Source organism: Zerene cesonia, chromosome 10 (genome assembly GCF_012273895.1).
Source record: "Zerene cesonia ecotype Mississippi chromosome 10, Zerene_cesonia_1.1, whole genome shotgun sequence".
Classification (NCBI taxonomy): domain Eukaryota; kingdom Metazoa; phylum Arthropoda; class Insecta; order Lepidoptera; family Pieridae; genus Zerene; species Zerene cesonia.
The window spans coordinates 6,617,326-6,633,254 of NC_052111.1; the positions used below are offsets into that span (position 1 = coordinate 6,617,326).

Below are 15,929 nucleotides of genomic sequence, written 5' to 3' on the forward strand. Positions count from 1 at the left end.
AGTTAGTTTTAAATGCATGTTGTGTGATTCCCTATGGCATTATCGTTATTTTAAAAGAGTTTTTAAGGAATAAACTAATTCACTTCTAATAATTTTAATTTTCAAAAGTAAAAGTTACCAATTAATTAGTTAAATGCAAATGATTCTATATCCTTGGTTATATATGGTCAGCCCATTTATAATTGCCATCTACATAAGGTTGGTACCTGACAAGATGGTCGTCTTCTCAGATTTAGGGGCCAAGGTCGATACGAAGAAGGTGTCAGCTTCTGTGACATCATCGTTTGCACAAGCATGCATATTAACTAGACAAAAATTTGAATTCCTTTACAATATCTGAGGACAAGTTTGCGGTTACTAAACATTGGTTTTGGATTTTTGTGATTCTGTGAACTCGAGTTATTTATGGTTGTGATTATGTTAATCGATACTAAGATATAAATTTTTATAATCCTACTAATTGATACGGGTTTTTCATCTGTTCGCTATTGACTTGATCAGCTTGTAACGTTACGGAATTCGTAGGTTTAAGAAAGTAGAGAGGCATCAGACAGTCGTTGTTTGTCTATTTTTGGAATCAGAATAGTGATAGTGTCAAACGGTTTACGAGTATAAAACTATTTTCAAAGCCACTTTCTGAAATTCGAAAACAAACCGTTATATGATGATATTCATTAATTCTTCTTTCAATGATTTTTATTTGTTAACAACATTGCTATTTGCATATAAGCATATCCCATTTGTTATTCTATTGTCAAATACAAATTTAACAGTGTTAAATATACAATGGATACATATAATATGTCATGAAAATTATTTCAGTTATGACTATTTTAATATGTAGAATTTAGATATAATTGAGACGTTTTCGAATACAGAATACATTACATAAGATTTAAACCTATGGATAGAATACAGATACGTCAAGACTTAAAGATACAATCTGTCATACTTCATTTATTAATCGATGATTGCCTATTGTGTTTTTGTATCATAAATGGCGTAACATAGGAAATTTACATACGAGAGTAAAAGTATTCCACAGAATGAGTGTTCTCGTATCATAAAAACATAATTACGATAAACACATCCTTTCATTATCACATTATGATTGTAAAAAGCGTGAAATGAAGTTCCCGATCGGTTTGCACATGTAACTATACTTCAATGCATTTCTCACCAGCGATTATCTATCGTATTGTCTATCTTCCGACTCTCTGAATCTGGGTACAACTATGGCTTCCTGTTTTTTCATTTTATTTCCCTGTTTATCTAATGGTAGACAATTGAGATGATATATTTTTTAGTCTCATTGGCATGGATTATACATGAGTTTAATTGTTTGAATTCATGATTTAATTATGTGGATGTTAAATGTTACAGTGAGCAATTAAAGCTTCACTTGAGGAACTATTTAGTGTAACAATTGGTAGTTTACTATTTTATTGGATTACTGATTCCTTTCCGTTTATTAAAGATTCAAGCTTTGTGCAATATATTTAATAGCTAAAACAAACATGAGTTAACCTTAAATATATGAATTAAATTATAAGATTTTTAATTATTTGTTACGCCTCAGACAATGTAAACATATCTGCGTTTTATTAAGTAAATCCACTAATATTGAATACATTATTGCAGTATTCCAGTGAGGCATGTAAAGCGCATTGCAATGTCTACATGCTATAAACTTGTTTCAACAGTAATTTAATGTGGACATATGAATGACTTCCTTTCATCCACTACGAATTAAGTATTTTTTGTCGCTATGGTTAGCAATTAAAGTACATTGAAAGGCGATTTCCTTCGAGATAGCGATTGGGTTTTCCTTTTGTAATGAAGATTCTTGAATTGGACGAGATTCCCAATATTATGCCTGCTGTTGTTGACTTAAATTGTGCATCCGAATCTATAATGCACTGAGTCAAGCTGTACTATCTTTTTGCATGGTTATTTGAAACAGTATACCTAATATAAGAGTCTAAGCATAAGGAAAACATTTTCTTAAAATGAATCATGAACATTAACGGTAATCATTATCTTCAATTAAAATAATACCAGGATTATCTATAAGTTAAATGTCATTGAGCTCGATAAATGCGAGAATGATTAATTTCTAAAGAGCTGCTAATTAAACTTTTTAACGACAGGCATATCTTGCAGGTGTGTGATATTGACGGAAACCTCGGTTTCGCGTGTATATCACATATTTCTCTAATCACGCAATTACAAGTGAACGTACGGAGATAGGGCTGCCAAGTGATCATTAATTTTATAACAATCTGATAGGATGTATATCGGTTTAACTCCAATACAAAATAAGGAAATAACATCTTTGATGTCATTTTTGAGAATTGTCGTCTTGATTTCTTAGCAAAGATCTATTCGTAAAAAATATATAAATTGTGCGTTCTCGATTAAACATTCAATTTCTTGAACACACAAAAAATAGAATTGATTTTATCTAATATAAATATGTGAATTTATGTGTTCCATATAATATTATTAAAACGAAAGAGTTTTATATCTATGCTTGAAAAAATATATAATTAGCAACCCTACACTTAGCACGTGCGATCAGTAGACAAACGATTATAATGTTTAACGGTGTAACAATAAGATCGATTACAGGACACAGCATTGATTCTTACGAGTAATGAGATGTAATTATTTTATATCTTTTCCTAATCATAAATTGTACTTCATTACTCATATGCGAGCATGTTTTAATAACAAATAACGCTTCAATGCTTCAGTACTTCTTATGAAATTAACAAATATTTAGGTAGTTAGTATGTGTACAAATATAATTAATTAAAAAGTAGATTGTCTACATCTAAACTCCTTGAAATATTTTTATTTTTCCATTTCTATACACAACTATGAAGCCAATAAAACTCAATATTAAATTTATTTATTTCAAAAGCTACATCCTCAATTCTTCTAAATCAAAAATCATTTCTCTAAAATCTTTTTTTATGTTATAACCGGGGCGGGAGCTGGAGGGTCGCAATATGGTAAGCGCTCCCACCGCCCATGAATAATTTCACATGCGTAAGGCTATTAGTAGAGGCCTTACGCCTCTGCAAATGTACGGCCGACTATTAAAGATAAGATGGGATGTGGAAAGGTTAGACGGGAATGGACAGAATGGAGAAGGGATGGGACATGGAAGGGTAAGGATGAGGATATGGGCTTCACATGAAATACAGTAACATTTACATGCAACTATTTCACGCCGATTTTCTGGGGTGCAAGCTAGCCCAATCGTGCCAAAGCATGCTCGACTCCCTCATGCAGAGCACATGTCTCCCCAATAATCCTACTAATCCTACTAATATTATGAATGCGAAAGTTTGTAAGTATATTATCTATTAGTTGTATATTACCTATTGTATTTTATGAACATAATTGAGTAACTAATGTTTAAACAACAAACAGGATATTTATATGACATAACAACATAAGTATGTGTCGCAAAAACTATTATAATGTCAAGACTGCTAAAGGTTGGATCCTTGCGTTGTACTATGATATAATATGTGTTTATTTTGTCATTATTATATGTTCAAAGATAATTTAAAATATGAAGATAACATCACATTTTTTGTAGGCGAACTGTTTGATATATATAAGAGCAATATATCAGATTTATTAAGGTAAATAAGAATATTGATAAAAGAAAACTCTCCATACGCCGCTGTTCCTGCAAGTCACTCGCAATGATGACGTTCAGTTGTCCTCTACTGGCCAAACAAACACTTGAGTAGATAAAAGGATAATGTAATGTAAAATTTAATTTATCCATATGATTATTGATGGAAAATTCCAATGTGGTAAAGCTTTGGAGATTTTTTAGTAGGTCTTCAAAATACCAGGTAGAAATATTTATTTGATATGTGCATTAAGAGGTTATCAATTTAATATTTGTATAAAAGGATTTCGATGAGTCAGTGCAAATCTTATATCTTTAAACGAGCAATTCTTGTATATATATATATATATATATATATATATATATATATATCGGAATCGGCTCCAAAGATTTTCATGAAATTTAGAATATAAGGGGTTTCGGGGGCGATAAATCGATCTGTCATATTCGTGTTTTATCGACTTAAACTTACTTTTTTAACAAATAGGAGGCGTTTGAGTAGGCCCAATTTATTATGACTCTTCCTTACATCTATTGGCGAATAATAATACTTAAATATAATTTCCAAATAACACAATTTATAAAAAAAAACAAAAAAAAAATAAAAAATCTTCATCCAGTTCCTGTATATTTCAATTATCAAGTTTATTCAATAGTGTTAAACAACTTTGTAAAAGGAAATCAATTAAGTAAGTAATAAATTTATTAACGAAATACCATGGATGGGTTTATTTTGCAATGTTCGTTATACTCTTACAACAATTTATTTTAGATCAATTATTATACCAAATTTGAAATCTTTATAATTCATACTATAATTATGAAATGGAATTTTACTCTATCTTACTAAAAAGAAGGGGTTTTGTTATATCAATGTAAAACTTAAGTATTAAATATATGCAAATGACGATTTGTTATATACTTATTAAAATTAGCACTATCTTGTTTTGTATTGTCAGTTGTTTATCTAAATTAACGTAATGTATAGACATTGTAATACCAATAAACCTTTAGTAAATTATACATGCCCTATGCTGTGATGAGGTAAGTACTTGAAAGTATAGAAATATATTTTGCAATACGACCCATTAACAGTTACGATTAATGCTGTTGACTAAGCTATGCAAATAATTTGATATAATCTTGTTTATATTTAAAGGGAAATAAAGTCTGTTTTCTTATATTTAAACGACTTATTCGATTTTAAATAATATTATTTACGATAATAATATTTACGATTTAAGAGTTTAATTTTTTCAACATGCAACACCCAAAAACCCATTAAGAGGCAGGGTGAATGACTTTATAGACCCTCTGGAATGATATCATCAAACGAAAAGGGGCTTTGTGCAGGTGAGGATAAAAAGATTAAATTTCTTTTAGTGTAAATAAATTAAAATTATTTTTCGGTTGGCTTAATCAATTCAAAACGTATTTTGTAAGGAAGTTTTATAATATTTACACTTAAAATTAGACAGATAGATTTGACATCACAATTTATCAATTGTGGCCTCGCTATTGTACAAAAATAAAAAGACAGAAGTTTGTTTAATAATTTTTGTTTTGTTGAATATTTTTTTTCTATTTAAACCATGACAAGTTCAAAATTGATATTCAACTACGTAACTCACTTGTTAAAAGTTTTATCATTAACATAAAAAAGGATTTTTGTACAACCAATGCATGGAATCTAATTAATCAATCAGAAAATATTACCCAATTAAATAAATAAATAAAATAGAAACCCCGTAGACAGCTGGTATGACACATGCAATAATTTCTAAATGTTGTTGAACTCTATATATCCAGTTTTACAAAAACCCGCCATACCAGTCCGTTTTGGTGAATCGCACGAAAATAACGTGAACGTCAACGAAAGTGATTCCCGGTCATTACTTTCGATTTCATTTAAGTTTACGCGTAATAGCGGCTCTTCGTAAGCTTGCATGACTTGCAAATGTTTTGTTAGGTCTACATTTATCACTACAAGCAACTAGACTTTTTTTTCAAAATAATTCGGTGTTTGATTTTATGTATACCTTCACACATCACATAATTAAAGAATTGCATATCATTGTTTTGGAATACGATTCACTTAAAATTGTTTATCACATATGAACAATTTCCTCTACCTACAGTATACACAAATATAATGCAAATCGCAATAAGACAGTTCGTTGCCCTATGTTTATTTAGTGAATATACATTTTAAGGACAATTCTTATTTGTGGTCAATATCCTGGCAATGAGTTTATTTTTAGATGGAAGTTGGTTAAGTTTTTTGTATTTTATTTCATTCTATATACCATACTATACATTATAAAATTAAATTTTGTTATACCTTCTTTTTACAGTCCCATAGTATGTCTCGAAAGATATAGATGGTTTTTAACCAACATTAAACTTTTTCGTAATCTATGATAAAATTACGTAAAGTGATAACACAACTAGGTAGAATTATGTGTGTATAGAAAAGTTTGAATAAGGAAATTATATTAATTCATTGAAATACCAAGGATTTCCTAACTACCATCTATGGTGGCATATAATAATGCATTGTGTTACTTAGGCCTGTATTTACAGTTCACATCCGCTCGCGTAATCAAACGAGAGACTGATTAATTACCTTATTAATAACTCTTCCCGCCAAGTGGCCATTGTTCGGCCATCTTGGATTGCAGTTGTCATCGGAGAAAACAGATTATATAACGTTATAATTTACCGTAACCGTAAATATTTTGGTAATGTAAATGAACTAGTTTTTTCTCGCTTATTACGCTATGTCATAAAAATATTATTACATTTATTGTGGAATTTTGTATGGACGTGTGATGAAAGCGGCCATATAAAGGGCTTGATGTGTCGACTTTTTAAGTAGACTGACACATTATTGCGAGTTATTGTGCACTACTGCATATAAATGTTGGTTTTTATTTTTTTAAACCGTATTTCACTTCCGTGTAGTTGAATGCTAGCATTTTTTTCATTTAGTATTTCAGTACGAGTTAGATTAATATCGTATATATTTCTATGTATGTGAAAAGAAATGAAGGAATATAAAAATTCAGGCCCTTCGGCAAGAGATATCATTATCTAATTTTATATAAAATCATTAAAAAACGTAATTATTTATGTTAATAAAACTCTGAGAGTTATCTTTGATTCTAACTATTTGACTTTAATTCTTTATTCATTGAACCGTTATAAAAGGAAACAAATTGATATACGAACACCAGTTAGCCAAGAACCAATCGAGAATCACTCTTTTTAACCCAACCGTGACCTCTTAGTATTTATTACCATGCATACATCTACATAATTGACTATTATTAGGCAGAGAAATAGTCTCTATATCGGTACAAATTAGGTAGGAATTTGCATAACATAGTTATAGCATTATTCGCCAATGCCACTGTCAACTCTCCCATATGCAACTGTCTTGAATTTTATTTTTAATTATGGAGTTCACGTAGAGAAATGTATCCAAATCTTATTTTTATATACTTGTCTATTTCCTTGAAGTGGCTTTCAATTTGATTTTTAAATTTGTCTATATACACGTATTTTTAGAACTAGCTTCTAGTTCAAGAATTCTAGATATTTATGAAGATAGGTTGGGCTGTAATAATCCGTTTATAGACAATCAATTAAGCCACGTATATAGTATGAGTTTCTTTTAACTACAAATATAGATAATTGTTCAACACTAACTAGTTGGCTTAATTTAACTAACATTTTTAATAAGTTTTCGACACATGAGCCTTTAACTTATATATTACTGATTTCTTTATTGTTCTGAATATATAAAATTCTTACATAATTTTTTATGAACAGAAAAATTATTACTAATAGGTATTGTAAATGCGAAAGTGTCTTTATTTGTCTTTCTTTCACGTCGCAACGGCGCAATTTTATGAGGTGATTTGTGCGTGTGGAAATAGTTATAAGACTGGAGAGTGTCAAATATCTCTTGCCCATGGAAAGCTAGTAGTTTATAAATGAAGAGTACTTATATATCCGGAATCCCTTGAGAAGCGATTTAGTGGGGCAAGTAAAAGCTGCATAACGCCCCATATAACTTTCTACATTGTCTTCCGCGACAACTACCGATTATAATATAGTTTATTAGATTTAAGAAATACTATTAGATAATATTATGTTTCCTTGTGCGTAATGGTGAACCTTACGTAAAGCGTTTAATAATTAACTGTGACTATACTGAAACCAAACGTCACTTTCTTTAAAATTCAGTTTCTCTGCGGCTTATGCATATAGAAATGTAGCGATATTAAAAAAAAAAAAATAAAACAAAAATAGAAAAATATAGATTTAAATTGATTTTTATTAAAATGTTATAAAATTACTTATTTTGACGTCCTCCATAAATTAAAAGCGAATTAGGCAATATCCACTGTCGCCTTGTATAATAAATGACTTTAATCACATCGAGTGTGGAGAGTAATAAATGAATAATTAAACGATTAATCGATTAAGATTGCGTTATTCGGGTCAAATTATCGCACTGACTTCAGGTGTAACGCGAAAACTGGTGCAGCGACCACTTTTTGCGTAATATTTGTGGGTCACTAAAGCAATTGTTACATCTCAATCGGCTTTACAATCGAGAGGAACAAATCGATTTGAGTTCAACGAGTAAACCGATTTAACCATGAACCAGGTCAAAAGCTTTTTGGAATAGGTTGTGTTTATGGTAAGATTTAAGTTGTCACAACAAAAAAAATATTTATTTAGGTACAGGTTATTTTTGTTTGATTTAACATTATATTTATATGATTTAAAAATGTCGTACGCAGCACTGTTCAGGCCTTTCGTTTTAAACAATTTTTAGGTAAATTATACCTTATTCTCTTATTGATTACACTCAAATCCTTTTGCAGTGTTTACAGTGAATGTAATGAACACTAAAGGTTAACCCTTCAATCACAAATGTTGCGAATTGCAAGTGCTTTAAAACGGGTGTGGTTTTATGAATATTTGTAGACAAAGTAACTTAGACAATTATTGTTTTGTAGTATACGTACTAAAGATAAAGGTCACACTTATTACTGTCTTCTTCATATCTAGATCTTTAATTTATACTTACTTTATAAGATCTTCATATCTAGATCTTTAATTTATACTTACTTTATAAGATTGTTTGTAAAGCCAAGAGAAAAAATAATCGTCATAATATACTTCTTCATTAATTATGATAATGCAAAGATATTTTGTTTTATTCTGATATAAGGTTAACAATTTTTGCCTTATTTACTTAATTTCTTAATAGTATACTAAGAAGACAAACAAATATAACAAAAAAAAGCAACATATAACCTATATAGAGAAGTTAATGCCACCAAAATACAGTCACGTTAATTCATTACTTATAAGATAAATCGTTGCGGTAACTAGCAAGTAAACTTATAATCTGTTTTATAAAAGCTCTGTCTCAGCATAAAGGCAATTGAAAGTATAACAGTAAGGTATCACGATCTATCATTTTGTCAGAACATTATCAGCAAAAGTAGCAAGCGCGCGTGGGTATCAACGTCGAGCCAATTGTTTTTTAATGTTTTAAAGTGCATGGATTTGCAAGATTTATCTTATCTTGTTATTCAAATTTATAGATGATATTTTTAAAACATATAAATATATTATTTACGACAATTATATAGGATTTACTACACTATACACAACATAAAAATATAGTAACAAAAACAAATCAACAAAAAGTAGAATAAATGTCCACTGGAATAGATTCCAGCTCAGCATAAAAACCTATATATTCACAGGTTTTAAGCAAAAACGTATAATACTAAAAAAAAATAAAAGAATGTATTGAGATATAATTCGCATTGTTGTCAATCTTTCAAAGTAATACGGGGCCAACTATATTATTGTTATATAATTTTTTTGTCTACAATTCATCATTTATATTTTTTATGAATTATTATAAAATATCAAAAGCCTATTGTTGAGATAAATCCTTGACCTAATGTATGGAAAAACTCGTTTTCGAACGTATTTCAGAATTCAGGCAATAGTGTCACGGTTTTCGGGTTGCCCTTTCTTTTTTTTAATGTTATACAACTGGATTTATTAAATGTTCATTTTTATGTTTCAGGTAATAATTTAAATTCGAGCATACTCAACGAAAGGTCATATTATGATATTTGTAAGTACAATGTATATGTTAAAATTAATTAATAGCACTGTTAGCGTATGATTAAAATGGACGCTTTTATACCTACGCATTGTCTTCTTACTAATTAGGATATGTCTCAGCTTATTTGTCTCGCTGAATGTAATAAAATCAAAGATCAAATCTTTTATACTCGGATTCATTAAGCACATCAATCAAATATATTTTATAGCTTTATTGTTTGTGTTTATTGAAATATCAACGATACAATTAAGCGTGAATATAGTTTTAAATTTTGTTGTGCTTTTTAAATTGTGCTTATTATTATTTATTACACACGTACGAACGAACGTTTAACCTTTACGTGTTTAGGGTATCTAGAAATCCTATATCATTGAATATAAACATGTAGTACTTTATAGCTTTGGCCCAAACAATTTATCTGATAATTATCGAATTACGTTTTGGGTGACGGGCGAAATAACTTGTTTTGCAGCGACAAGAGAGTGGCCGAATGGCTGATACATTGCACTTGCTCTGATTGTAGGCTCAGTGACACTTGAGATTCGATTTCGATACAGCTGGTTATGTTGAAACTTGTAATAGATAGCGTACGTGTAATAGACACAATTTATATACAAGACTTAATTGACATTAACGTAGTTATATGTGGAGTAGTTCATTTGGTTTGTGAAATAGTGAATTTATTAGTGAGACACCAGATACTGCGATGGTTGTCAACCACGATGTTGATAGAAATGTTTGACTAGCTTTTGCCCACGGCTTCGCACGCGTTAAATTCAGAGTAGTTAAATAAATGTTATTATACATATAGACTTTCCTCTTGAATCACTCGTATCTATTAAAGAAAACCTCATCAAAATGCGTGGCGTAGTTTTGAAGATTTAGGGACATAGGGACAGAGAAAGTGACTTTGTTTTATACAATGTAGTGATAATCATAATTTGAACCATGTCGTCCATTAGTGTACCAATGCCTTTAAACACACTTTCCATATAAAGCGTGTAGAAGCATGCAGTACCTAGATATATTATATTGATATAAATATCAGTAATTTCGGGTATGACTAGTAGAAGTAGTAGTTAATGATTACGTAAATAATGCATCGTTATATTATAAACGCCAGCCAAGGTTCTCATCAAATATCACTTATATTGTTAGTGATTCAGCCTTGCAAGCGCATTGCACTCTTAGAAATCTAATACGTAATATAATAACCGATCTTTGAAAGTATACAAAACATATAATATACAATAACGAATTCCATTCGAACTTTGCAATTTCATTGTTCGTTTTATGTTTAAAGACAGTTTAAAATCGCCGCCAAAAAAATAAATTCATTTATTGTTAAATGAATATTTTATGGTAGTGTGTATCTTATCTTAATTGAAATACTTTTCATTGATTTCTTAAATTTGTAGATAATTCTGTAGTTTTGGCGTTAGCCTAGTGTTTCTAGGTACTGGACAAGTTAAATATAGTTTAAAGACAGAAACTATATTGGCAATCGTGAAAGTAAAAAAGCAATGTCCTTTACAGTAAAATTGCCTCAGCGCAGGGAGCATTCCTTAACTGTAGCTTACTTATGTAAGTTCGAAACTAGAGCGGTTGCATTATATTTCAAATACATTTGCTCGCTTGTATCTTTGAAATAATCATTGTTAGATGTTTCACTTTATTGACAGTATTTGAGATCGAACAAGGTAAGCGTTGTAATAAAATTCCGTATGTGAGAGAAGGGTTATACCCGAGATTAACGTCAAAAATGACTGAGAATTTTATTGCTTTTTTGATTTACGAAACTAACGCATGAGCTGTACAAAACGATAATTATAAATTGATATATGAGTCTACAAAAAAGTATTTTGACTTAAACAAACATAATGTAAATGCTCGTAATGACATTGTTAATGATACGAAACACTTTAAGCGTCATTTTATTGTATAGACGTTATTATCTAAATAGGCACCTGAACAATAAATATTTGCCTTCGGTATTCTACTGATATAGAAGTAGCATACCTTAATTGATTACACTCCATTTTTTCCATTAAGAAAATGTCAAACAAATAATCACAGACAAATCATTAAGAAGCAAGTGTAGGATGTGATAAGCTAAATGTTCTATTGTGAGTCACTTACTTTTACGGTGTTGTGATATTTCACTAGACATTAGTCTAATTTAGATATTATTAACATAATGAATGATGTGGTTTCTGCCACTTGTCTAGACTGTGAGTCACTTTACGATTTTAACCTCTCCTCTTTGGGTTATAAAATTACTCGAATTGACAGTATATTCCGCTGAATACAAACATAAAAACATAATGTGATTTAGTGGTATTAGTGAAAAAGTGTAATTTAGTGTTATTATTAGTAGCACGGATAAAATATTTAAATTTTCAATAAAATAATCAATCCAAAACAATATTATTTTAATCCTTATTTAAATTTAATTAGTACATTTTAAATAGACAGTATTAAAGTTATCAGCGAATTGATGAAATCCATTTTAAATATAACTAAATTTAACGATATTAAATCTCCTTTACTGAGATTACGTATTTAAAGTCTCTAAGTAGGTGCCATTTAACAGTGTCATATAATGTAGGTGGCTTGATAAAATTATTGTCATAAGTACCACAGTTTTCGCAATGTCACTCCCGCGCAAGATAATTGTACGATCGACCAGTTATCTCATACGGCGTATTGCAAAACTGTCTGCACGGTTAAATGCTTGGTGAGGTGTATTTACGACTTTGCATATCGTTAATGTTAAATATTTCTTATAGAGAGACTTGCTGCCGTCACGACTTTCCTAATTTCAGGTTATGTTGTGAATAGAGTCCTGTTCTAAACCTTAATATTCACAAAATGTTTTTGTGTCTATTTAGTATGTATTATAAATTGCATTTTCAACCGTGGTTACAAAGAGGTAGGTTATCAATTAGACTGTTTCTGTATTTGTTACTCAATAAAGTGGGCTTTTCACCCGATTTATGTGATTCTTTTTGCATTTGTCAGGAAATTGTTGTCATTTGGTCCTATTTTAGAATTCCCTCTGAGGTGTCAGTATTATTTTTGTAGAAAAAATGTATTGTTTGAACAAAATATGAATACCTATATGTTTTCAGCTAAAATCACGATATAACATACACATATAGTAGACTAGAGAGAGGCATACGAATATACTTATTATGATTTCATGATAGTGTGTTGATTTCCAGTAATTTCCGTTTCGCCTCCTCTGTTCCGTATCGATTGAGTGAAATTTCCATTATTGGCTCAATTTCGAAAAATTGCTTTCTAAACAAGAAACATATTATTACTTTTCTTATACCTCACGTTTTGGTGTTATTAATAACTGTTTATACAAATTTTTTGTTAATGGTAAGTACATAAAATACTATGGAATTTCATAAATAAGAAATAAGTTAATTAATTATTTATTCATTTACTTAAAATGAATGATAAAACTACTTTTCAACTTACGAATACCTAGCAACTAATTTTAAATACATTCAGATTAAAATACAAGAAGAAAAAGAAATAAAACATTCATATTAATTTCATCACCAGCGCTCTATTCAAAAATATTTTACTTTCATTAATAGGATTTATAGTGTATTTGTAGATCAAAGTCGCATTCTCTCGAGTGCATCGATCCGCTTTCCGCGTACGTTATCAGGAATGCATCAGTTTTCACTGCTGCATCTCAACACCGGTCTTCCGTGCTACGTTCTTCCGATCTTTCCAGTTCTATGCCAATGTTACAAAGGATTTTCACACTTTCAATAAAAACATATTGACTATATCAAAAAGCTAATTGACAAAAACATAGCTTATTAGTCGTTTTTTTGCTTCATTAATCCGGGTGAAATCAGGGTCAAAAGTTATTTTCGTGCTGAGTGCTGATAGAAATTTATATCTCGTTTTCTAAGTTTCAATTCTGAGTTTGAGTATTATAAGCGCGAAAATACTAAATGAATCAAAACGTATTAAAAGTTATAATCTTTTATTTCAAATATGCCCATATACAGATAATTATTTAAATATATTGGCGTAAAATTTAAAATCACAGATATTTAAATAAAGAGTAGCAAATATATACAAAAAGGACAATTTATAACATGTCATTTAAATTTAAAAGTCTTATCTAATAAAACTATTGATTACTTTATTGCGCATCAAAAATAATAGTTCCTCAATGATTTTGATTGCTGAATCACGACTCATGATGTCTCCACTAATAAGGTTATTTATTATGTCAGCTAATAGAAAATATACCACATCTATTTGATATAAGGTCGTTATTGGCGCAAATCTTATTTTGCAAAATAGATGTTCATAAAATAATAGTTATTGGCCACTCAATTTGTTCCATTATAATCGCAAGCTTCTTTGTAAATTGATGTGATTGTTATTGACTGAATTAAATATGGAGGTGTTTCGCTTGATTTAGATTTCAGGTGGTGTCGGAACTTTGTAGACATATTACATGGGTTACAAAATATATGTTCATTTATTTAAAAATAATCCGTTTAATATCTTTTTGTATCTTTATGTTGTCAGTATATATCGAAATTCGGTTGTACAGCTGCCCGAGTTGAATTAATTTTGCATAATAACAGCGTGGCGTTTTTGACGCAGGTACACGTGCTTTTATCGTATTTTCAAATTATTAAGTAACACTTATTTTCTCAAAATGAGATAATTAGGTACAGTTTTCAATTATTTTATAAGTCTAGTGTCTTTAATAGTTGTGGTCATACATTTCCCACGCAGATGCCATTTATAATTAACTGCGCGTTCGTAAAGGCACGTTAAATTAAATTGATTGCTCCAACCGCATGTCAAATATGTACCGAATTCTCATTAATTATTTATAAAACTGTATTTTATACGGATAGAAAACGTGTCACGAGTTTTTACGTTCAATTCTCCATACATAGTGTAATTGATGACCAAAACATCTAAGACTTAAAATATAAGTATTTAATCCGTTTAGACTTGCTTCATGTGGGTAGATATAACTGTACTCTAAGGCTTATTCTGAATATTTTATGTATTTATACAACAACGTTATAAAAAAAAACTATCATTTAAAATTTATTTATGTGTTTTTTACTTTTTATTTAGAAGGAAAGAAGGAAGGAATAGAGTATTAACAAACGTTTTATATTATTAATTTCCCCATTATTAAATTTATTAAGAACGCAGTACGTAATTCAATTTTGGTGACGGAAGTACACGAAATATCATGAAATCACTTGCGAAACATCAAATTAAATCATAATTTACCTTTTATCATTTGCCAGGTGACAAATTTTGAAACAAAATACAATTAAAAATGGCACTGTGAAAAAATTTCTAGAGCAGAGCAATTACAAAATTGTAAGCGTTTTATGTAATAATTCAGTAGGCCGCTCTGTTTCACTTCTATAATCGTCAAATATTTGTTAATTGTACCGTTGGTAATCGAATTCGAAGTAATTAACTCTTTTGGCGTTTACAAGAATTTTATTGGATCGATTGCGTAAAAGTAAATGAAATTGAAATGCTTTTTTAGTTTTAATAGATTATTGATAACTCTCAGGTTTTGATCGCATGTTGTGAGAATTTCATATAAAGTTTTGTTTTATAAACACAAACTTAAAATTATTTTATTTTGACAATTGTTTTCTATTCCCCAAAATATTGTTTAATTTTATGGCTCTACGTAAAAGAAGGGATTTGTTATTATTAGAATTAAAGAGTTATATATTACGTATTAAATATATATATTATATATATATTTTCACCCGCGGCTTCGGCCGTGTAGTCAAAGGAAAGATATACTGTCCCGCTGTTATAGCCGATTACTTCCTGTTTCGGTGGGATATCAGGTGTGAAAACTGTCATATTTGTTTCTAGCTTTACAAACTTCATCGAAATCGGTTGAATGGTTAAAGCATGACGTGAAGCAGAGAGACGGATAGACAGGCAGAGTTATTTCGCATTTATGGTATGATACTTATAATCAGTAGGAGGGTATATATAATGTAATATATATACATATCAAATTTTTCACCTTCGTAAGTCTTAGTTCGCTTAACCTTTATGAATACACAT

The 15,929-nt window shown here is 29.8% G+C and overlaps 1 protein-coding gene across 6 annotated transcripts in view; it reads left to right on the forward strand.

Annotated features, from left to right (window-relative positions):
• LOC119829815 (mucin-5AC) overlaps positions 1-15,929 on the forward strand; it is a 68,901-nt gene that overhangs the window by 12,306 nt on the left and 40,666 nt on the right. The gene's annotated exons all lie outside the window — the stretch shown is intronic.